This window comes from Acanthochromis polyacanthus, chromosome 4 (assembly GCF_021347895.1).
Source record: "Acanthochromis polyacanthus isolate Apoly-LR-REF ecotype Palm Island chromosome 4, KAUST_Apoly_ChrSc, whole genome shotgun sequence".
NCBI lineage: Eukaryota > Metazoa > Chordata > Actinopteri > Pomacentridae > Acanthochromis > Acanthochromis polyacanthus.
In genome coordinates, this window is record NC_067116.1 from 44,463,263 (window position 1) to 44,489,261 (window position 25,999).

General features: G+C 45.3%; 1 protein-coding gene and 1 long non-coding RNA gene across 2 annotated transcripts in view; both read left to right on the forward strand.

Moving 5' to 3' along the window:
• Positions 1-25,999, forward strand: part of xpr1a (xenotropic and polytropic retrovirus receptor 1a) — a 133,951-nt gene that overhangs the window by 13,762 nt on the left and 94,190 nt on the right. The gene's annotated exons all lie outside the window — the stretch shown is intronic.
• Positions 5,502-22,831, forward strand: LOC127533782 (uncharacterized). The gene is made up of 2 exons (XR_007941658.1): positions 5,502-5,573; positions 22,733-22,831. It is a non-coding gene; the product is annotated as an uncharacterized LOC127533782 (long non-coding RNA).

Sequence of the window (25,999 nt, forward strand, 5' to 3'; positions counted from 1 at the left end):
TCAGCCCCGTTTTTAGTCACATTTATCATTTAATTTCAACACAATGGAATTACAGCGCACTATTTATAAGGATCCATAAAAACAGGGGGGATTTACCAACAAAAGAATATTAAAAACTCATTCAAGAGAGTTTTTTAATGCTTTTTTCAAAGCAGTGTCAACCCACACTGTAAAAAATTAAGGCACCAGAAAAAATACATTAAACACCACAGAGTTCTGTAAAGTTCAAAAACTGTAAAAAAAAAATAAAAAATAGTGTCAATGATGACAAATATTTGTAAAATAAAGATTTTTTTGATTACATACATTAAACCAGAATGATTTAATGGCGATACATTGTAAAAGAACATATTATTATGTTATACATGTTTTGGCCTGTTTTTTATTCCTGAAGTTAACCTGTAAAATATTATTTTTTCTGTGATTTTACTCGTTATCTGTAATTTAATAAATCTGGAAAAATCTGTAAAATTTAGAAGAATTAATTTTAAATTTTTTCTATCCCTGATATACATAATTTTGGAAAGTAATGTCAACCCGCGCTAAAACTCCATTAAAAATGGAAAATCTGGCAGCAAAGGCACCACAAAATATGGAGTAAAAAACCCTGTCAATGCAGGCAAATATTTGTAAAAAATTAAATATTTTCTTTTTTTAAAAATGGATATTACACATGATTTAACCTGTTTTTTCTATTTTAAACATGTAAAATAATCATTTTTCTGTGATTTTCCTAATTATTATCTAAATAATAGATTTGCTGTTATTATCTTATTTCATATTATAATTTAACAAAACAGGAAAAAATGGAGAAAATAACAGTTACTACAAAACTAGTCCTTTACATGCATAATTGTTCTGTCAAACAGAAGCAAATATCCTTAAAAATATATATTTGTTTGCAGATCTTTGCGCCTGTAAAAACATTTTAATTTTCTGATCAAACAGAACATAATAAAATCAAACAGATTAGATGTTTCTTGTCATTATCACAGAACAACAGAAGGCGGTTTAGCAGCTGTTGGAATCAGCAGCATCAATAGAACAAGAAGTCATTATAAAGATAATAAGCTGTAATAAACATCAGGTTATTGTGATGAAAACAGCAGAGGTATTTATGCTGCAAAGCTCCGTCTTCACGTCCACCTCACTCTCTCTGGACTCTCTGCTGGATCACCGCGGGGCTTTTCATGTTTTATGCACTCAATAAAAAATAAATAATGGTATAAAAGCGGCAGCGTGAAAATACGATGCCTTCACTGCCTCTTTGTGTGGTAATGAACTGTGGTGTTTTCAGCAGGAAACGCCTCCCCTGTTTTATAAAAGAACACTTTTAAACGTCTCTGTCCTTGATCTCAGGATGAAATCTGTCACCAGACGTGTTTCATTCAAATCCCAGCAGACAGAACGACAATCTCATCACACAGGAAGCTGAAATGAAAACGTTTTGCTGGTTTTCTGTGTTTTTGCTGATGTGCTGATATTCAGGTTTCGGTTCCTGATTCTGATATGCCGGCTGCATGCAGGTTCTCTGGGAAAAACTGAACATGCAGACTTTATACAGATTGCAGAAGAGATTAAATGCATTCAGACGGGTGGAGCATGAAGGGAGAGTTTTTCTAAACTGCTCTGGAGGAGGTTCTGTCCAGAATTTGGGATTTAAATCAGCTGCAGAAAGTTCCACCTTTTCTCCAGTTCTTCACCAGATTCTCAGCTGATGTTTTATCTGCAAACTTGTTGAGCTGCTTGTTAGAAATCCAAAGATGTGCAGTGAAAATGGGAAAACTGTGTGTGTCATGTTGCAACAGGAACATGCATGCATTGAGTAAAAGATGCAGAAATATGTTGTGAAGTTTGCTCCTGATTTGCAGCCAAGTCTGATGCTTCACCTGTAAAACACACACTAGGAAATGTAAGAGACTGTTCAATAAAAACGTAAAAATTTACTGCGATTTGCCACAAACTGCAGTGATTTCCACGTATCCGTCATTATGAGACAGTCAGACCAGCTGACAATTAGAAATAAGCTGCATCGTACGTCACTGTAAATACAGTTCCAGCCAAAAGTTTGGATACACCTTCTCATTCAGTGGTTTTAATATTTATTTTTTAAAATTATTTTCTACATCGTAGGTTAATACTGAAGACATCAAAACTGTGAAAGAACACTCACGGAACAAGAAAAGCACTCGGAGCGCAGTCCTCCTCCAAGGCTGCTCAGTCCTATCATGAAATGTTGAAAAAAACCAGCATGACCTTGTGCTGAATACAGGCGTGTGTTCTGCATGTGCACGTTATGTACAGATACCGGATCACGTGACCTAAATATGTAGCGGGAACTGATGGGACTCAGAAACACCCCCACAATTTAATCAGCTGTTCCTTGGATCATTTCTGATGGATAAGTCCTGATAAGTCCTCAGAGGTGGATTTGTAGTAGGATCGCAATCAGCTGATGTAGTGTTCACTGGTTGTCATGGTTACAGTGACGCCGTGCCGCTATCTGGCAACGATACAGAAGGGTCATTCCGTATGAAATCAACCAATTTTAAGAAAACTTCCCACAGTTTTCAAAGGTCAATATCAGCATGTGGGATAGGTGGTATCAAACAATAAAAGACATCATGTGAAATTACAGGAATTTCCCTAAATTTTGACACCAAGCACAACTTGCTTCTATAAACCTTCTATGTTTAATGTTGACCTTTAAATCCGAAGGTGGGACAGATATTTTTGATTTTTAGCTGTTCATATTTCATGCATTACATACCATAGCACTTTCATTTTATACAGATCCAATCCTTAGATAGCCACATTATACCACATAAAATCTCTAATGGATATGATGATTAGTTTTTGTGTAATGGGTGGCCAAATGTAGCAGTTTAGACGTTCGTGATGGATAAAATCGCAACTTTGTCATTCTCTGTAACATGCAATTATAAATATAAAGTAAATATTTTCACATTTCTGAGGACTATAGGTCACTGTGAAATGATTCTGAAAATTTCAGATCTCTATCTTTTGTTGTTCAGAAGTTATAGAAGTCTGAAAATGGTCGAAAATGTCAAGTCTTAATTTTGGCTGCAATAATAGGGTACCCCCTACCTACTTCAAATGGCCATAACTTTGAAACTAATGACAATAAAGCATTCAAATTTGGGATTTTCCCATCATATATAATGTACTAAATGTATGTAAAAACTTAGCAAAATCTGAGAGGGTCAGGTGGGAAGTTTTCTTAAAATTGTTTGACCCATTAGTAAAGAAGGTTGATAACTAACGTATCTCTAACTGGGGTTTTAGGTTTCGTTAGGCCAGCTAACTCAATTAAAAGCCCAAACATGTCAAACTTTCTTCATAATAGTGTCTCTGGTTTGGTTTCAGCCACTTTCAGGCCAGACGTTGTTTGGGTTTAAGGCTTCTGGAGCTGCTGAGCTGCTGTCAGAGTGGAGAAAGTAAAGTCTGTAATTTATTTAGAGGGCAACATAAAACCGATTCTCAAACTTCACTGCACCGTTATGCAATAAAAGACATTCACACAGAGCTAAATGGGCATATAGACGGACGAAAAGAACAAGCAGATGTTCATCGTTCCATCACCTGTCTGCAGCCTGTCCAGCTTTTCTTCCCTTTGACAACATCATCGCCTCATTTTTTGACTTTTTACAGAGGAGTCTACTCATTATTGCACCTTTTCCCGCCACTTTCTACTGAATATGTGAGTTTTCATGCACCTGATCTGCAGCAACATGAACCAGGGCCACCAGCTCCGCCTTCCAGCAGCGTTTGTTCTGCAGGTTTCCGTTGTTTCGTCTCTTTCTCGCCGCCATTTTGTCCGCTGTTGTTGACGCCCGTGATGAGAGGTTTGCTGAAAAGCTTCAGTCGCTGCTGATTATTATTCTGCCGGCGTATATGATGGAACAGCAGCTGTTATTATGGATCTTGTGCCCTGTTGGAGTCTCTTTTTTCCTCGCCCTCCTGAGTGGAACAGCTCTTAAATTTGTGTAATTTTCTTGTCGTGTTGAAGTTTGTTGTTCAAGTAGGGTTACAAAAACATGAATGCATGTGTTTTTCTGGCTTTTTGCTTGTTCTGTGTCGCCTGGAATCAGTTCGTTGCCTTTATGTGGACCCTTTCTTTAGGTTTTATATGTAGTGTATGTATAAAAATAAAAAAAATGCATGAACATTATTGTGTAAAATTTTGAGTCCGTAATTTGCAGCCAAAGTCACAAAGATGTTGTTATGGTATCATCAAATTAGGATTCACGAAGAGACAGAAGACATTGTGACAGTTTAAGTTCAGAGAAAAACTGTGGCAACTTCTCCAAAAACAAACAAACAAACAAACAGAAAATGGCAGCAAAGATGCCAGGAAAAATATATCGAAGAACTGTGGAATACTGTAACATTAAAAAACGAATATGAAGAGTTCATTTGCAAAAACAGATAACTCAGTTTTGATAAATTTTCAGAAAACTTTTTTATTGTTTACTTGAGATAATATCGATCAAACGGAAGTTGAGTGGATTTGACTCAGTAGAAAAATACATGACAAAATAGAGAAAAAATAAATTATTCATGTTGTTGTTATTGTTATTATCTCAAGTAAACAATAAAAAATGTATTTTCTGAAAACGGAGTTGCCTGTTTTTGCAAATTAACTGTTCATATATTTATTTAATGATAGCAATCATAATAATAAGCAATAGTGAAAATATCTGCAAATTAACTTGTTTTTATACTTTCACGGCTACACATCATAAAAGAATGAATCCCATTTTTAAAAATGCTGATATTTAATGTTTAAGCTGTTTGAGTCAACATGTAAATTAAGTTTTTTTTTTCCTGTGATATGAATAAAATAACAGTTAAAAATAATTTGCCATTTTTAAAATCCTTTATGTGCTAATTTCACTTTCAGTTAACAACCAGTATCTGTACAGTAGCGATATTTTTGCACCGAAAATAGTGTAAGTTTATGGTCAAAAGTTGTGAAAGAATGGATTACTGTGGACATTATTTATTTATAACATTCTATTTTTTTATTTTTCTTGTGTTTAACATCTGAATTATTTCATTCGTTCTGTGATTTTACAAATTATTGTCTGTAATTTAGCATTTTTCATTCCATCATTCCATCCAGTAACCAAGAATATGTCAGAGTAATCAGCTGTATAATTTGACGCTCACATCTTTTAAAAAAAATGCTTTACTATAGAAATACAGATTTTTGATGTACACTCCTGTCAAAAGTTTTAGGACACTTTCTCATTCAAATAAAGTAGAACCTGTCTCAAAACTTTTGACAGGGAGTGTATGTACTTTTTTTTTTTTTTTTACAGTTTAGGTCCTTTTTCTTACACTTAGCATGTAAAATAATACTTTTTTGTGATTTCGGAAAAACAATGCAGATCTATAAAACCTCAGCAAATTGTACCGTGACGAACCGTGTGCACAGAGAAACACGATGCCGCATTAAAAGCAAACTGTGGCTACATGTTGTCAAGTAAGATGCAGATGTTGAGGTCTCAGAGAGGACTCAGGCTCATTACAGCCCTAAGGTAACAAAGGTTTTAAAGCAGACAAATAAAGATCTTAAGAAGAAACATTATAAGTTAACCATATGATTGTGCCTGCTAAAATACATATATATTTTTTGAAGTGTTGATTTGATTGAAGTAATGACTCAGATGATTTATTATGTTCAGATTGAGAAGGATGATTTAAGAAGTGATTCTGTGTGAAGTAATCCTTGTTTAGGCTCTGTGTGTGCGTACAGGCCTCATAGGCTTGTGTGTCCAGGCCTTAAGAAAGCAGAAGTGAGAATGGCAGAAGTCCCCTTAGAAATGAGGAACTTGGAGTTTCCACAGGATGACAGGATGGGCTGAGGCCTATTTGCAGAACATTGTCATAGCAACTGAGTATGTGTTAAATGTATTTGCTGTAAAACACATGATTCTATGCAACTGTTGTGTGTGTAACAGGAAAAAGGTTGAGTCTTAAGACCTATGAGTCAAGGATATGGGCGTACCAAGAGGTAGAACTGTGTGTAAAACGGTGTATGTGTTTGTAAGAGAGAGAGAAAGTATAAAAAGGGAAGCGCAGAGACATTTGTTGGGAGTTGTTCGCCGGAGCCGTCAGAAGAACAGCAAAGGGAACTTGGCCAGAGTTCTGAAGAATCTTCACCTTCCTCTTTTGCCCGAGAGACGGGAAGACGACGCGGGACTTAGGCTCCAGAGATCGCTGAGGACATCGTTGGAAGCAAAGTCTTTTTCTGACTTTGTTCAACAAGCGAAGACCACACTCTGCCAAACGGAGAGTCCTAAGAGGTTCTGAAGTTATCCAGAAGAAACCAATAGAGGGAAGATCCGACTACACCCGAAGAGGCAAAGGAGGCAACAGCACCGGGCTGTTCCCCTCCCCGGGGCTGGGAGACCCAGTGCCCCACTACAGCCTGACCAGACGAGGGTTTCCCATCACCACCATACCACAGAGAAGACAGCTGGGGCGTAAGCACTAACGTTCCAGCCAATTCCAGAAGATAACTGCCAGACCAACGATTGGCTTACAGGACTCCTCCGCTCCCCCCTGCCAAGGGATAAGATCCTTTTGTCCACAAAGAAGACATCGTACCGAGTCCTCCGGACAACTGAGTGCTTTTCCCAGACGCAAGACAAGACCGAGTGATACGGTAGTGGCCATGCTGTTTGCTCTCTCTCCTAAATTTAATAATTAGAGAAGATTGTCAGGTACGCTCAATTTATTTACTTTAGTCTCATTTTTAATCAGAAATAATTAATTGTTTTAATCATGAATTGATGCTGTGCTCTTGCTAAGATTTGCTTAATAAAAAGCTGTATTGCATTTAAAGAGAAGCCTAATGAAATTATTATAAATCACTGGAATTCTGCATAGTGGTAAAAAGTTAAGTTGATTGTGTGCATTCGAACCAATGGTTCTTAAAGGTTACTTAGTCTAAAGTGAGAGTGTTTAAACATTACCCCTGAGGTTAGTTCTTTCCAAACCTCTAAAACGAACCCAGGAATAGCACCAAGTGCAGGCAAGTCCTATGAGAGCAGCTGACCGATAACGAATGTGTATGATAGATCAATTCTACCACTTAGAAAGCTGCTTGGTGGGATAGCATTTATCAGATAAGAGGGGTGAGACATTCGGATGCAAGGCAGTTAGAACCTGGGCGAGTGTCTCTCGATTCCAGCTTAATTTATTCTGCTGAAACCTGTTAGGTGAAAATACTAATAGGCAGATAGAATCTAACCCTTTAAACAGAGAGCTGGACCAATTTTAACCTGAGGCAAGGGTTGAAAAAGGCTAGACTGGCGAACATGGCGTCCCTGGGTGGGCACGAGTGAAGAAAGAAGTGTCCAAAAGAAGATTCTGAGGGTCCGGCACCGACACCTAGAATCAACCGCCAGAACCTTTTAGTGGAAACTGGGGAAGAGAGGGCCAATCTCTTCTGACCGAGGGTCCACGCTGCGGAGATCGGGGAAGGAGAAGACGAGACCTTCTGACCGAGGATCCACAGCACGGGTGATCAGCCGACAGAGAGACTCGGGATCATCACGCCTGACGGGAGGTACAGTGAGAACCGCAGGCTAGAAGAAGCCGCAGTGACCTTGGGCCAGCGCATCCCAGAAAAGAGGCACCGCGGAGCAGCTAGACGAGGTCTGCACTCATCCCTGCTCAACGGTCCTACGAGAGGTTTTGAGGGAGCAGACGACTCGAGACGACAAAGACGATGGCTGAGAGCCAGCAGGACAAAGATGTACTCGTCCCTGATACAGAAGAGGCGACAGCCCCACAAGACGAGACAAAAGCCGGAGGGTCCGGTGAGCAAGAAGAAGAGGATCCATCCTCCGAAGCCCCAGTGCCGGGGGAAACAACGATCAGCGAAGTAGTGAAAGATTCCACTTCAAAGATGCTTCGCCCAGACCTCACTCCGACCTTCCAGTACCAGATTGTCCTGGCAGGTAAAGGATGGGATACCTGGGAAGAAGGAATAAGGAAGCATGTGCGCAACTTCAACCAGAGGCTGACAGAAGCGCAACTAAAAGAGCAAATACAGGAAGGCCTTGACAAAGACGGGTGCTTCACCTCCCACGAGAAAATAGGAAAGCACTGGTTGACAGTGCTAGGAGCCCTGTCGACACCACCAAAGTCGAAGGATGGGGCGAGACAATGGTTAATCTGGTGGGGTGAGTATCTGAAAGAATCAATGAGAACCGCTCCAATGTCGAAAGTTGTCATGCTTTTGAGTCCTTCTCCAGAATATGACCCTGTGGTGAAGATGCTCGCCAAAGAGACAGAGGTGACTCCAGTCCTGATTGCCAACCGCGTCCGGGCAACGGCGATCCCGAGGGACCACAGAGATGTGTTGAGGCCCATACATGAATATAGGGCCTCAAGAAGCCAGATGACGATTGAAGAAGACCGGCGGAGTGAACAAACACACACCGGATCCGTGATCGAGTCGGAGGACTCAGACGAAGAGCCAGGGGGGCTTGAGTATGCCGGGCTGCCAAAGCCAACAGGGTTCGCCAAATGGGAAGCCCTGATGGAAGTTGGTGAACCAAGCCGCACATACCCAATGCCTCGACCAAGTTTCGCAGGAAACTACCCTACTCTGACTCCTGCAGGCCGTGAGAGGGTGCAAGCAACCGACGAAGTTCTCCAAACCACACAGAAGGCCCTTCAATCCTTAAAGGCGTACCAAGCCGCATACGCCATTGCAGACTACCCAGTCGACGACCTCTGCACCAAGGACGAGTCAGTGAGCGACAGATCCGAGAGGATCCTCCCCATCCTACCACCGTTGCCCACAGATGGTAAAAAGTTCGGCAACCAGACGGGCGCTACAGCTTACTACATCGAAGGAGACCCTTGGCAGTACCACGCAGACGCCCTGCTGGTGATATCCTCCTCCATCCTGAAAGTCAGAAATACAGCTTTCAGAAAGGCGCTCGCACGCAGAGGTGGCGAAGAGTACAAGAAGGAGAGAGAAGAAGCCAGTAAAGAGAATAGAAATCGTCCAGACGGATGTAGATCTGTGGTGGTAACCAGCGGAGGAGATTCAACGTACTACTCAATAATCCATGTGATAGAAGATGAGTATCGTGAGGGAGACGACATAGAGTCATACAGAAAAAGGCTGTATGGTGCCCTGATCAAAGGACTGGCGAAAGCAAATGACCTGAAGTACAGGAGAGTGGTCATCTGTGCTGATGGACTGAGATCCAACACGCTGCCCTGGGAAGTGGCAGAAGAGGCGGCCACAAGAGCAGCGAAATGGCAGCTGATGGCGCATGAGGTTTGTAATGAACTGAAGCAACTGGTGGTCATGACCTCTCAAGCCCAGAACAAAGAGCGGAGAGATCGCATACTGAAGCCCTGCAAGGATGCAGAGAAGGCGAGAGGCCTTAAGGCAAAGGGGAAGACGGATCGACCAGCAGAGGACGGAGCAAAGCTGCCTGAGGTGTTCAGCCCTGAGCGGGAGAGAAAATCATCCACACCTGGTGAAGCAGCCCCGCCCGGAGCTTACCCTGGGGGTGAACACAGCTACGTACAGAGCCAGTCTCAACCCAAGTCCATGGTGATATGGAAGCAAGAGACTCCTCCGGGAGCTGTGGTACAGAGGTTGTACCTACGGGACCAAGAAGGGGCCATGGAAGCCGCAATCCCCGAAGGCGACTATACCAACCTGCAGACCACTGGGCAGGACCCAAGAGAGCAGAGAACACCAAGGACCCCTGTACCTACAGGTCCAGTAGTTTCACCCATCACTCCAGGACCAACGCCTCCTGTCCCAAGACGACGCACTAGTTTGGAGCCAAGGCGTGTTACCGTCAATCCAGCACCAGAACCAGATATCGTGATAAGCAGCAGTGAGTCGTCCGATGAAGAAGAAGAGCAAGAAGACGACCAGTCACTGGAATCAGTCCCCCATCAGACACCTAACCCTCCAAAAGACCTCAGAGTTGGCACCAGAAAGGGTGAGAAGAAACCAGTAGAAATGGTGTCAGTAAGAAAAACCTCAGAAAGGTTGGCAAGAGATCCAAGCTTCGGCCCCATTAAAACCAGAGATGAGAGGCAAGCATACATGCCGGAAGTCGGCCAGACCAGCTATGATGTGCCAGTCAGCTGGGCTGAAAAACCAGATGAGAGGAAAATCCTGCCGGTGAGTGCTACAATTGTGGAATGGGCTAATATATTGATGATGCCTAGTTATGGGACTCTAGCAGCATGTACGCAGCTGACAGCTGGTTTCAGAACGGCCTTCATCGCCATAACCCATGATGTGATGCTTCGGAGAATGAAGAGGGCAGCGTACAGTTACTCCAAAGAAGTGGAAAAGGCAATGTTGGAAGATTTTTCCGAGGATGAAGAAACCGGAGAAAGACCCCAACAGCAGCCACAGCCACAGAAGGCCCCAGCAGCATCCGTGGCTGGAGCAGCAGGTAATGCGATGAGCCTGCTGACACCAGCCCAGGGCTTCACAGAGTTCAAAAAGGTCAAAATGCTGGTGAAGGACAAAGAGCCTGGGCAAAGTATGGTAAATTACCTGAGAGACAACTGGTCACTGGTGAAGAACACCACTACGTGCGAAGAAGCCAGAAAGCTGTGGTTGACCTATGCAACAGGTAACTCAGTGAAAGAGGGAGAAACTTCTCAGAGCCATTATGATCGGTTGGTGCTTGAAGACTCAGATGATGAAGAGAGCTGGTTACTCAGAGCCAAAGCAAGGCTGGAGAAGGGACAGACCCTCACCCTCATCTGGCATGAGATCCAAGACAAATTTCCGCCGACAAGGTATATAAGAGCCCTGAGGGCCCTGACTAAAAACCAGAGGGATGAGGTAGACTTCGCCGCCATGCCGTATGAAACCACAGTAACCCAGCTCAATGCAGCAGTAAAGGGGTGGGACCTGAAGAGGAGGTTCTACCAGACGAGAAAAGAGAAGGAGTCACAGCAGCAGCCACCAAAGGCTAAGCCACCACAAGAGACCCCTCAACGACCAAGAGAACCAAACCCACCACAGCGCTCTCGGTCCTGGCCTAACAGACCAGCCCCCAGAGACCAGGCAAGACCGGCCCAGAACAAGCAACCATTCCAGCCTCGACAGACACAGAAGCCGGCTGGTGAAAGGAAGAGTGATTACCTGCCCCCAGACGAGTACAGAAAGCTGACCCCGGAGCAGAGAGACGCCCTCCGGGCCGCTCGCCAAGCAGCGGGCACTCAGGGGCCGGCTAAATGATGGCCCAAGAGGCACGGGTCACCCTGGAACATGCCTACTGGAAGGGGGATGAAATCTACACTGATGTGGATGGAGTCCCTTACCAAGTAGACTCCGGGGCAGAGGTGTCGATGACCCGCAAGAGCCTCGACATAGCAGGACACCTACAGGCCCAACTAGCTGATGGAGCAGTTAGGGAGTTCCCATATGCAATTTGGAAAGGAATTGTATGGGTTCTTGGGCCTTTCAATCTGGTAACGACAAAAGACCTAAAACGGCTACATCAACCCAAGAAGAACATGCCAGTCGAGAGACTGAAGAAGTTGCGGGCTCGCCTGATCCGCTTTACCCCTCAACAAGAAGAGTTCCAGCTCAAGCAGTGGTACAAGCCAGTCAATGTAGAAGAGGTCGCGGCACAGAAGGTTGAAGAGAGTGATCTGTCAGCTGCAGGAAAAGAGCGGCTGAAAGAAATCATCTCCAGAGCCAAGGTAGCGCGGTTCAAGAATGATTGTGGGGATATTGGGGAGAAGTACACCCATACTATGATTGGAGGAGTGCATCCAGCGGTCCGCCAATATCCCCTCAATCCAGGTGCAGTAGAAGAAATGGACCTGATCGTCAAAGAGCTGAGCGCACTGGGGATAATCCGAGAGGAACCGAATCCAATAACCAACAGCCCAATCCAGGCAGTGAAGAAACCTGAGTCGGCGGGTGGAGGATGGAGGCCAGTGATCAACTTTAAAGCCCTTAACCGTCGGACAACCGCGAACAAGGCAAGTTTGATCAATCCCCAAGGCACCCTGAAGACTCTACAGGTCAAGAAGTACAAGTCCTGTATTGACCTAGCGAACGGATTCTTCTCCCTGCGCCTCGCCAAAGCCTCACAAGGCAAAACAGCATTCACGCATAAGGGAAAAGCTTATGTCTGGACCCGACTGCCCCAGGGCTTCAAGAATTCACCAAATGTGTTCCAAGCCGCTGTAATGGATATATTACAAGGACTTGGAGCAACAATCTACATTGACGACGTGTTCATCGCAGACGACTCTGAGGAAGAACATCTGGCAAAGCTGCAAAAGATTGTTGAGAAGCTGACAGAAGCAGGCCTAAAGCTGAACCTGAAAAAGTGTCAATTTGGCCAGTTTGAGGTAAACTACTTAGGATTCCAGGTCTCAACCGACCTAGGGATCTCTGAAGGATACCGAGAGAAACTGGAGCAAATTAGACCTCCAGGATCACTAAGAGAGCTACAACAGATCCTAGGTTTGTGCAACTACGTGAGAGACCATGTCCCTGGGTACCAGAAGTATGCCAGATCGCTGTATGCAAGATTGAAGAAAGCTGAAGACCAGCCTGAAGAGGACCACGACAAGACTTGGACATGGACAGCAGCAGACCAGCACCATCTGGAAGAACTGAAGAAGGCGATCCAGGGAGCCCTACGGTTGGAGCCCAGAAGCCTGACGACCAGATTGGTAGCTGAGACGAGCTGCGACGACGACGACGCCGTGGTAAAAGTCAGTAATGAAGGAGCAGGAATTGTGGCTCTATGGAGCTACACACTGACATCCGTGGAGAAGAAGTACCCACCAGAAGAAAAGGAATTGGCAGTCCTGGCAAGATACTGGAGTGCCCTGAAGGACCTGGCACAGGGTCAGGGCATCAAAGTCAACACCCAGAGCCAGGTACACCGATTCCTGAGAAAGGCCACTGTAGAAAGTACCAAGGCGACCAATGCGAGATGGGGAAGATGGGAAGACATCCTACTGGACCCAGACCTCGAGATTGGGCCAACTCAACCCGCAAGTAAGAAAGCACCAAAGCCTGAAGAACCAACAGAGGATCCATATGAATGGACTCTGTACACCGACGGATCGAGAAAGGGTCCAGACAGCACTGCCTATTGGGGCTTCATCCTCAAGCAAGGTGAAAAAGAGCGTTACCGACAGAAAGGTAAAGCAGAAGGCAGTGCACAGACAGGAGAAGTCACAGCGGTCCTAGAGGGCCTGCTGGAGCTAGAAAAAAGAAAGGTTAAAAGAGCTAGAGTAATAACAGATAGTTCTTACTGTGCACAAGCTCTGAATGAAGACTTAGCCATTTGGGAAGAAAATGGTTTTGAAACTGCTAAAGGCAAAACGGTAGCACACCGTGATTTGTGGCAAAAAATTGCCGAGTTAAGAATGAATATGGACCTCGAAGTGAGGCACCAACGGGCCCATACAAGAGAGGGGGCCCACTGGAAGGGAAACGACGAAGTAGATCGTTTCGTCCAGATGAGAAAATTCGTCTTTGTCGGGATCGAGGAATGGGACCAAACCCCTAAAGGAAAAATTGTCCCAGAGAAGTACGTGGAAGAAGTGGTGCGGGCCGTACATGAGGCGCTAGGCCATGTGAGCACGCTTCCTACCCGTAGGGAGCTGGAAAAGCTGCAACTCTGGATTCCAGAGCGCCGTGTGCGACAAGTACTGAGGGCCTGTGAAGTATGTGGTCGATACAACGCAGGACGCCGAGGGCAAAGAGTAGACGGGCTCACCATCAAGAGCACTATTCCCTGGGGTTCTATCTGCATGGACGTAGCAGGCCCAATGGGGGTTACAGGGAAAAGAGGTGAGAAATACCTTTTAGTGCTAGTTGATTCAATGTCAGGCTATGTGGTTACTAAACCAGTGAAGAAAGCTAACGGCAACAGTGTAGTTAGCATGTTGGAACAGACGTGTGGCATACTAGGGGTGCCAAAAGAATTGAGAACAGACAATGGGACACACTTCAAGAATGCAAAAGTGGATGCATGGTGCCAACAGTATGGGGTGATGAGGATTTATTCACCTCCATACACGCCACAAGCAAATGGAGTGGTCGAGCGAGCCATTGGGCTGGTAAAGAACTGGATAGGCAAGAATGCAAATTCCAAAGAATGGAGCACTAAAACCCTAGAAATAGGAAAGGCCCTGAACGACAGACATCGAGCTGATAGGCCTTCCCCTTCCGAGGAGCTAAATCAACGCCCCTTTGTGTCAGAAGAAATAGGGCGGGGCTCTGAGGATAAGATGGCAGCACCAAGCCCTAAAGTGCCATTCCAAGTTGGACAGCGAGTGTGGGTGAAGGCCAGAGACGCACCCACAGGCACAGCGGTGAAAGCCAAATACGAGAAGCCTGACATAATAAAAGAAGTTTTAGACAGCAACACAGTTTTGCTAAAAAGAGGAGGAATCCAAGGAGTGGAGCAGCTTAAGCCAGTTCCAGACTAGAGAAAACCAGGAATCAAAAACCATGGCTACGAGCACACAAGGCTTACCACCCTTCATCGGAGTAGCCAACGTTAAAGGGGTGGTTACTATGCGGAGAAGTACTACGGGACTCTGGGCAGGCAGAGCCCTGAAGAAATTGGACTATGCTAAAAAAGGATTCCTGTCAGAAGAAAAGAGATGTTAGAATGGAAGAAGATGACCAACAACTGTGTGGTTTGCTGGAAGCCAACCACCCTGACGGTCCAATGGGAAGGACCAGGGCAAGAAAAACCTACAAAGGTTAAGCCAAAACGAAGAGAGATGAAAAGTCTGCACCATAAACCAGTAAAGGTAATTGATGCCTATGTTTGTGGGTTATGCAGAATAGATAAGTTACCCAGGCTGATCTTCATCACCCAATGGGATCTACGCGGGGTAAGGCCAGAGACTACGGAGTGTGCTTGTCAGTGGGATGGAGACAGGCTCTACTACTGCAGCAGCTGCAGCCTCCAGAGAAAGTGTGGGCAGCTGGTACAAACTGGTGAAGCCGAAGGATGGCAGGTGAGGAAGATGGTCGATCCTCTCCAAGCGTTGGGACCAGGGGAGATTGAAGGTGACGAAAGAGAAGCATCAACCTCAGCCTGGACCCCCGAGGGTGAGGGAGAGCCATCAGCACCGCCACTGTATCCTCCGATACAGGATGAAGAAAAAGGAGCCACCAAGGGTGAGGTCCGGGAGCAACCGCTCTGGAAGAAGACCATCCAGAGGGCCTGGCCTTACAGCACGGCTGCAGCAGAAATGATGTCTCCGCCACTAGCGACAACACAAGTCCCTCTGGTGTTCAGGGTCTATCGTGACCCAGATGGGCCCAAGTATACATCAGGTATGGAAACGATTCCAGGCCCTCACAGAGAGATGGCACAAGCGCATGGTTGGGAAGGACCATGGGAGCTGACTACCTGGGATAGGTTAGTAGAAGAAGTGTATGCTGATTCAACCATCCCCTTAGTAGACGCTGGACCAGTGCCAAGAGAAGAAGGTGCCAGAGGCACAAATCTCTACTACAGCGTCACAAGCCTCGACGCATGGGGCCACTCGGGCATGAAAGCCAAGGAAAAGTCTGCAGAGTACACTGTCACACCAGAAGACTGGCGCCGAGAAGGAAGCGTCCAAGTGGTGAACTCCTGGGTGTCAAGGGCAGCCACGCCTACAAGACCGCATCAGACGATAACGGTGAAAGTACGAGTGCGCATGGTCATTGTGCCATTCGTGGGTGTGTACTCGCTGGGGGCAGACGTGTCCGAGGTACAGAGAGAAGTGAAGCCTGAAGAAGATTCTGCCAAGAAGGGGGAGAAAGAGAAGGAGAGCGTTTGGTTAAGAATCAAAGGCCTCACCAAGAGAGTTGGGAGAGGAAAGAAGAATCCTGAACCCAGCCAACAGTAAGGTCAACCTGTCGTTGTGAAATGCCGTATCTACCAGTGTATGCACCATACACGGATGTAGAATTGCATTCTGGAAGGCCATATATACAAGAATGTAATGGTAGAATATACTTAGACTCCCCAGAAAGAGATTTCAAGTACATTAATAGAGAATGTGGGACAGTGAACTATTTTTGCTCTAATTTTGAGTACACCAGAGACCCGGATACGCAGAAATCTGGACCATTTCCTATACGTGCGCCACGTGTAGTGAGAGGGATCGATCTTCAAATGAGGCAGAGACGGTTCGACGATGTGAACCAAAGAAAGCACTGGATATGGAAAGCGGTGCCCCCCTGCCCAAAGTCGTCTCCTTGGATCCTAAATGTGGCCTGCTTCTCGTGGGGGTCAACAGAAGTCAAACTGACATGGGGGCCTAACTACGCTGACCCATGGCAGGGTGAGTACTGCGAGATCAGTATAGGAAGGAGGGTAATCTGGACCTCCAGCCCTTATATGTATAGGAAGATGAGATATCGGATAGTGAATCCTAGCTGCTATCTCCTTGAAAACCGAAGTCTTCCTCTGCGTACAATCACCCAAGAAATAGAAATCCACCCAAGGCAGAATGGAGGATACCTGCTTCCAAGAACAGTGGAAAGTCCTCTCATATATCCTGGGCGAGGAAACTGGTTCTACCATGACCGAAAAGCCAAGGTGATGGAGTTGGTGGCGCCAGGAGACCAGCCACTATATGCTGAGCTATTGCAGATCCGAGAATCGGGCAGAAGAAACGCTAAAAGGGATGGCGGAACGGCAGAAGACTACCTAGAAGACACCCCTTTTGAGGAGGCCCGAAGAGGAGTGCAAATGAATGCAGGATTGTTCGCACAAATTGCTGAAGGACCATTGCCAAGGCCAGATCGGTTGATCGTGACGTCATGGAAATGGGTGTGGAGAGGGCTGGACCCAGAGATAGACAAGTACCCTGCTCCTATCTACACGGAGTTACTCAAAGGAAGGATCACACGAGATGAAGAAGCGGAGCTGGCACGAGCACTGAAGCCCCTCTTCACTGTCTCACCCGAGACCGAACCTGAGGATAAACCAGTCCAGATCCTGAAACCTTGCACCAAGAAGCGGCCCGCAGGCGGATTGAGAGGAAACTCAGGACGAAGGAACGACAAAAGGAGGAAGGATTCCGATCCTAGCCGATAGTAAGATAAAGCCTCTCCTTGTACATAATGCCACGCCGACCATATCTGTGTAATGATAGGTATACGGGGCGACCATGTATACAAGAGATTAATGGAAAGATATATTTGGATCGTCCCAAAAGAGATTTTGAATACACCAACAACGAGTGTGGCACACTGAATTATTTTTGTACCAACTACGAGTATTCTAGAAATCCAGACAATGACCGAACCGGGTCAATTAAAGTGTGTACTCTGTGCATAGTGAAAGGAAAAGAACTCCAGGAAAGGCAGAAAAGATACGAAGAATCAAGGGGTAGATGGAAGGACCAGCCAGTGCCAACCTGCCCGGTCGCAGGCCCCTGGATCCTGAATGTAGCCTGTATTCCCTGGGGAGGGACGAGCATCAAGCTGACTTGGGGACCCAACTATGCCGACCCATGGCAGGGAGAATATGTTGAGATCAGTGTGGGAGAATTAGTGGTCTGGACATCCAACCCCTACATGTACAGGAAGCTGAGAAAACGCATGGACGACCCTAACAGGTATGTTCTAGAGAACTGGAACCTTCCACTGCGAATGATAGTCCAAGAGAAAAAAGTTCCTACGAATCTGGATGGGAGAAAAATGTTTCCCAGAACAGTAGAAAGGCCTATAGTGAGTGAGGGAAGAGGAGAGTGGTACTACCATGAACGAAAGGCGAAGTTGGTGGAACTAGTGACTCCAGAAGGCCACCCGCTGTACGCCGAGTTGCTGCAAAGTCGAGAATCAGGACCACGCAACGCCAGAGCTTGGAATGAACAGCGGTACTACTATTCATTAGATTCCCCCTATGAAGCGGCCCGGAGAGGGTTAAAGGTGAGACCTTTTGATCAGTACTCAAGAATTGCTCAAGGGCCCCTACCAAAGCCAGATCGGCTGATCATTACGTCATGGAGATGGGTGTGGCGAGGGCTGGACCCACGGCTTGATAAGTACCGGCTTCCCATCTACACAAGGTTACTTGAAGGAAGAGTTTGCGGAGATGAAGAGAGGGAACGCTACGAGGAGCTAAAGGCTATCTTCCCCAAACCACCAGAAGAAGAATCCACAGACGCATCAAAAGAAGACCCGGGGATGAAAATGTCCCCAAAAAGCAAAAAATTTATGGGCCTAGATGAAGAATTCGACATGGATGAACGGCATTCACAAACACGACAACGACCACGGAACGGTAAATGGATTTGGATATGTCTAGCGATTAGAGTTTTAGCAGTTATAGTAGGATGTGCATCAGTCCTAACTATACTATATGTTCTCGGAGAAGAACCATGGGCAGAAGCCTATACAGAAATTAGTTACACCTCAACGAAGAGGTTTAACCAGACCTGCGGAGAAGCGCAGCCTAGAAATCTATTCCTACCAAAGCTACAAGCATGGGGGAATGATACAAACCAGACGGCCCTACCAGAAGTGATGAAGCTGCTGGGCCCAGTACAAGGCAAAGATGACAGCAAGAACTTCACCACAGACATCCTAACCTGGGTTGGAGAAATTGGAACGAACGCCACCAACAACCAGACCACTCTGCAGACCTGGAGAGACATCCTTGAAGCAGAAGACCTGATCAACGCGACCACAATGGTGGAAGACTGGCAGACCTACTCTGAAGAAATAGGTATCCGGTACTGGATCAGGAATGGAACCAGGATCAAGACAGGTCAGTGTAACTGGGTTCATCCAAACCTGGAAACCCCAAGATGGTACTGTACGAAGGCATGTGTCCTATGGCCGGGACAGACGACCAAAGGCTACTGGAAATCTGAAGTTGTGTATGCAGCACCCCACAAGAATGAGACGTGTACCAAAATCCTCCCGTCAGATGGGATGTTTTGGGGATACTACAACTTCACATGTGATACCCCACCGCCTCCAACAACACAGCCACCAATGGTGACTGAAGCCTCAAGAAACGTAACCCAAGCTCCAACCACCATCGTAGCTGAAACAGGTTCAGTTTCAGCCACCCTTACACCAGCACCTGGGGTGAGTACAACTACCCAGAAAGCTACTATACAGTTGGTAGATCCAAACTTCAAGCCAAGAAGAAACCATCGCCAGAACCGCTATTGGGAAATAATCAAGGCTTGTGTAGCAGATAAGTTCTTAGCCTTAGATCCCTGCTACTGGAACATGCTCGCAAACTGTAAAACACAGAATTATCTGGTAATAACTCCCGCTACACACCTGATGTTCTACGTCACTAAAGGCAAGTATGGAGCTGAACCACGGGCACACCATGAAAACTGGCTTAACGACACCTTGCCCTGGCTATGGATAGTTCCAGTGAAGCACTTTAGAGGAGCATTCCCGAAGGGTTATGCAAGAACTGGCCAAGGTCTGGCAGGACCAACACAAACTGACATGTATGTGCAGAAGCTGCCTACGCCACCAGAGCTGATGGGGGTTCCAGGAGGGGATTTCCAGAAGATTGACCAATGTGTGGTGAAAAAAGTAGTTGAAGCACTGGACGGAGAAGAGTATGTGAGTAATGGTGCCTCGCCAAGATGCCCATTATGGCAAGAATGGAACAGATACTACGGTACATGGACCTACAACTGCAGCGAACTGACGGCCAACGAAACAGTTAAAGGTATTCTACAGGCCTGGAGTGAAGGACACACTAGGAGTGAATCCTCTACTTGGTGGGGCCTGCAGAAGCAAGAGATCCAGGAGTGGGTGGTTCCATGCCTGAGCCAGACCAGCAACTACTGGGTAAAGTACCAATATTTGGCTACAGTCTATTCCAAAGAAAGAGACATTTGGCCTGGTGTATGGAGCAAACCTGAACCCTACGTGAATCCAAGGCCATGGCGTATGGTGTGTGACAGAGCTAACACGACGTGCACCATTGGCCTAGCCAGACAGCATTGCCAGGGGGTTCCCGGATGGGAAGACCACTGCCAAAGCCACTATGGAGAAGACTACGCGACCTATGGGTTGGAAGTGAAATGGGTTAAGAAGAGTGGGAAATGGAGAAGAGACATTCCTGAGGGAGTGGGATGTGCTAAAGCAATTCTGGGTCATCAGATGATGAACAGAAAAGAGGTGAACGGAAAGATCATTCCACACGTAGCAGACCCAACTGTCGCCATAGCAGAAGGACACGCCTTCAGAAAGAGCCTTTGTGAAGGTAAAGAAACCAGAGGGTTCGAGTGGTTGGGCCCCAACAGAATCTACAACAACGGGACCTGCCATTCACCAGAAGAGCGTTGGATGCATTGTGGTCAGGGAAGAAAGGAGCATGAATGCACCTGGTGGGAGAGAGCCACCTTGACGGTACAAGGAACGTTCGAGACAGCCTTAGAAACTGTGGTTGAGACCATCGAAGAAGGAGCTTCGGTGGTAGGAGGGTGGATTAAGAGTTTGTTCACCTGGTTATGGCCATATTTGCTGATGATTTTAGTGATAATCATCATAATGGTCATAATCTACGCAGTCATCAAGGGAGGAATTGGAGCTGCCTTCCTCTCCTGCCAGAAGAACGACCACGCAGGCGCGAAGGAGGAGGCGAAGCAGTCCCTCCTCCGGAAGGAGGCGTGGACTACAGTATAAGAGGAGGAACACGGACGCGCCTCAGCCATTTTACTTGCTGAGCTTGAACCAGCCACAGCTAAACCAAGGACAAATTGAGAAGTGACCACACCCTACAACAAGAAAAGAAGAACCATGGCTAACAACAGCACTCGATTCAATGTAAGTGACTGCACTTTGCTTTGCGACAAAGCCAGCTTCAGAGAATGCATGGAGTTTTGGGCTATTGAAGTCACTTGGATCATCCATTGCTGCACCGGGGCATGGGCCCTGGACCAGCCACTGAGAATCGCTACCCTGATCCTGGGGCTCACTAAAGAAGCCCTAGTCAACGTCTATCGACGGTGTGGCCTGAATACCCTGTCCCTGTTCATGACCTACATCCAGGGACGAGCCAGGATTGACACCACCCGAGTTGGCCTGCTTAAGGGAGCAGGTGTGGTCTCCTGGGCGATATTGGATTTCGCCGCCCTGTTCTACAGCCCCCTGAGATGGATCAGCGTCGCCTACGAAGGGTTGCTAGTGGTGCTGCTGTTAGCATATCTAGTCACACTAGCAATGGCGCTGCAAGAAAGAGGAAGAGGGCGTTGGCTGCTCAAGCTCGGCGCCATTACTCTCTGGGGCGTAGGCTGGGGCATTATGGCAGTTATGTATTGGCTGCTGATAGATAGAGGGGTAGTTGGAGTAGTTTGGTTCATGTTGTACGGAGCCCTCTTTCCTCGGAAAGAAGGAGAAGCAAAAAGTCCAGGACGCACACCACCAGTGGTCCTGCAATCCCCTTGGAGAAGCAGAATGGCACAAAGGCGCGCCCAAAGAGATGACAGGGCAGAATAAGAAGCAACACCATGCCCTGTTTTGCTCGCTAGCTTGCTACGCTATGAATATTTATATATATATTAAATGAAATCAAGAGTTTCTATGTCTGCTTAAATTCCAGATGAGTGCAGCCTGCATTAAATGTGGGGGTACAATTGAAGAAAAGAAATGCCTCTGGGATGTCTCACCTACCTTTTGGTGTGAGATCTGTTACAAGGAAGCCTTCCCTGTTACTACAGCACAAGGCATTTATTGTAAGAAACCTGAAGCTTACCTCCCTAATGTTGTCCTGGGACACCACATCAGCATACAAACCACGGCCATGCCGATGGGCAGCTCGATGGTCGCATATCAAGCCAAGCCTGAAGAATGGTGTCAAGAAAGTCCAAGTGGGTATTACCTCCCAGTTTATGTTAGATTCTGGAAACTTCCAACTGGAGAAGGCGTCTCCACAACCCATGTTGCAGACGGAAGATGTGTCGCCATAGGGAAACCATGGAAATTACCCGAGTTACCTATAACTCCGATCGAAGCAGCGATGCCAGTAGTTGAGAGGCCCCCTACTCCGCCAAAGAAGACGGAAGGACGGTCCCAAGGCACGCAGACTGAGCCTCCACCACAAGAAACGGAGGTCCAGTGGAACTACAGCCAGGAACTCAGTGAAATACTGGAGATGCCACTCCCAGTGATGGAAGCAGAATGTCAGCTACCTCCGGTGCTGTCACCCATACCTTCACGGCCTCCGACACCTCTAACGGACGACCCGCCTGAGATATCGGAGGTACAGTCTACACCTGAAATATTGGGGTGCCAAGACACGCATCCTACTATGACGGTCCCAGACGTGCTGGTGGACATCGAACGCGCCATCGAGCAACTCACGATGCCCAAAGTGGCTGCTGTGCAGGGTATCCAACGACCAGAGACGCCTGCAGTGGCAGTGGTGCAGGGCGTCCAACGACCTGCATTTCCTGACTTATCAGAGTTGCGAGTGATCGACAGCTGGGAGCAGTCACCTGGAGAGCTCTACATCGTTGAAGAAGTTGTAACCACCACTGACACTGAGATGCAGCTTGGAGACCTGCTGGATCTCACTGCACCAGAAGACGACGTTGACCTCTTCCCCTGATCGCTTGGAGTCGCTATCTGTGACCTCAAGAAGGGGGTGTCAAGTAAGATGCAGATGTTGAGGTCTCAGAGAGGACTCAGGCTCATTACAGCCCTAAGGTAACAAAGGTTTTAAAGCAGACAAATAAAGATCTTAAGAAGAAACATTATAAGTTAACCATATGATTGTGCCTGCTAAAATACATATATATTTTTTGAAGTGTTGATTTGATTGAAGTAATGACTCAGATGATTTATTATGTTCAGATTGAGAAGGATGATTTAAGAAGTGATTCTGTGTGAAGTAATCCTTGTTTAGGCTCTGTGTGTGCGTACAGGCCTCATAGGCTTGTGTGTCCAGGCCTTAAGAAAGCAGAAGTGAGAATGGCAGAAGTCCCCTTAGAAATGAGGAACTTGGAGTTTCCACAGGATGACAGGATGGGCTGAGGCCTATTTGCAGAACATTGTCATAGCAACTGAGTATGTGTTAAATGTATTTGCTGTAAAACACATGATTCTATGCAACTGTTGTGTGTGTAACAGGAAAAAGGTTGAGTCTTAAGACCTATGAGTCAAGGATATGGGCGTACCAAGAGGTAGAACTGTGTGTAAAACGGTGTATGTGTTTGTAAGAGAGAGAGAAAGTATAAAAAGGGAAGCGCAGAGACATTTGTTGGGAGTTGTTCGCCGGAGCCGTCAGAAGAACAGCAAAGGGAACTTGGCCAGAGTTCTGAAGAATCTTCACCTTCCTCTTTTGCCCGAGAGACGGGAAGACGACGCGGGACTTAGGCTCCAGAGATCGCTGAGGACATCGTTGGAAGCAAAGTCTTTTTCTGACTTTGTTCAACAAGCGAAGACCACACTCTGCCAAACGGAGAGTCCTAAGAGGTTCTGAAGTTATCCAGAAGAAACCAATAGAGGGAAGATCCGACTACACCCGAAGAGGCAAAGGAGGCAACAGCACCGGGCTGTTCCCCTCCCCGGGGCTGGGAGACCCAGTGCCCCACTACAGCCTGACCAGACGAGGGTTTCCCATCACCACCATACCACAGAGAAGACAGCTGGGGCGTAAGCACTAACGTTCCAGCCAATTCCAGAAGATAACTGCCAGACCAACGATTGGCTTACAGGACTCCTCCGCTCCCCCCTGCCAAGGGATAAGATCCTTTTGTCCACAAAGAAGACATCGTACCGAGTCCTCCGGACAACTGAGTGCTTTTCCCAGACGCAAGACAAGACCGAGTGATACGGTAGTGGCCATGCTGTTTGCTCTCTCTCCTAAATTTAATAATTAGAGAAGATTGTCAGGTACGCTCAATTTATTTACTTTAGTCTCATTTTTAATCAGAAATAATTAATTGTTTTAATCATGAATTGATGCTGTGCTCTTGCTAAGATTTGCTTAATAAAAAGCTGTATTGCATTTAAAGAGAAGCCTAATGAAATTATTATAAATCACTGGAATTCTGCATAGTGGTAAAAAGTTAAGTTGATTGTGTGCATTCGAACCAATGGTTCTTAAAGGTTACTTAGTCTAAAGTGAGAGTGTTTAAACATTACCCCTGAGGTTAGTTCTTTCCAAACCTCTAAAACGAACCCAGGAATAGCACCAAGTGCAGGCAAGTCCCTATGAGAGCAGCTGACCGATAACGAATGTGTATGATAGATCAATTCTACCACTTAGAAAAGCTGCTTGGTGGGATAGCATTTATCAGATAAGAGGGGTGAGACATTCGGATGCAAGGCAGTTAGAACCTGGGCGAGTGTCTCTCGATTCCAGCTTAATTTATTCTGCTGAAACCTGTTAGGTGAAAATACTAATAGGCAGATAGAATCTAACCCTTTAAACAGAGAGCTGGACCAATTTTAACCTGAGGCAAGGGTTGAAAAAGGCTAGACTGGCGAACAATGTATGTACGTGTACAGCTGATAAATAAATAAATGCATACATATTTACACAGTGTCCCTGAAGGCAGCAGCTCAAGGATTCAGGAAAACACAAACGACAGACCGGAGGGGTGGAGAAAACACTGATGCTGCAGCTGAGAGACGGGTAGAGAGACAGACGGATGGACAGACAGACAGACAGGTATACAGACAGACAGACAGGTAGGAGGGGCAGGACTGTCTGGCAGCATCAGGGTCTTCCATTCGTCTGCATTATTGATGAACTCTTTGACAAGCTGCTGCTGCTGTTTCCTTCCAGACACTAATTGCAGGATTTTGTGGGGGTTGGTCCCTTTTTTTTCTTCTTTTGATTGGTTGTTGTTAGTGGATTTATAGTAAAACTACAAGTCAAACTAAATAAACATGACTGCTGTAAGCATGTAGGAAAAATCTAACGGCACCATCAAACTCAGAAAAGTTCTACTGTTGCTTCTGTTCCAATGTAAAACAAAAAAGAATGATAATTAAAAATATTATAAAAGAATTTTAAAATGGATTTTTAAAAAATCTTCTTTTCTCCAGTATTTTACAGATTTTCTTTGTTTTGTTAAATTTGAGTTAAGAAGTAAAATCACAAAAAAACGACCCGACCAAAACTGTAAAAATGTCCACGTCATAATTTGTATTAACTGAAATGATAATTAGTCCTTTTATGACACTTAGCCATGAAATTATGCTTTTTGTTTCTGTATTTGTTTACTAAAAAGCATACCTTTATTTTACGTATATTTCCTTTTTTTTTTAGAGAAAAATACAATTATTAAGCATTTTAAAATGGGAATAATTTTAACAATTCTAATTATTTAAATTTTATTTTATAGACGATTGACAAATTATGAATGTATATTTTTTGACAGTTATTTTACAGATTTTTCCTGTTTTGTTAAAAACAGATAATGTGTCAGTCTCTGGAAATTTTTATTTTTTACATGTTGGCTGTAAAAACAAACAGAAAAAACTAAACAGCAAAACTATGAATATTTTCCACTTAAAAATATGTAATTATGTAAAGAGTGAATCTTTTTTTTTTTACTGTATTTAAATTGGCAAAAAAGTTGTTGTTTTACACATTTGCTGATATTTGAAAGAAAAAATGTGCACATTAAGGACTGAAAAATACTTCTTTTTACAGATTTTGCCTGTTTTGTTAATATCATCTGTATTAAATATTATTTATCTGTTAAGTTTTTACAAATAGCAATTTGTTAGTTTGCAAAATTATTCTTTTACTGATTTTAAGGTCACACTTATTACATTGTTTTTTGTTTTTTTTACATTTTTCTGGCACTTTTTCTTTTTTCCAGTGTAGACAAAACCCTGATGTCTACAAAGTATATGATGCTGTGTATCAGTGTCTTATTCTTTGCTCCATACCATTAATATTTCCAGAAGAAGACAAATATGTGTCTTGTTGACATCATTAATCCACAACAGACTGCATATGTGGTCCAGATATTT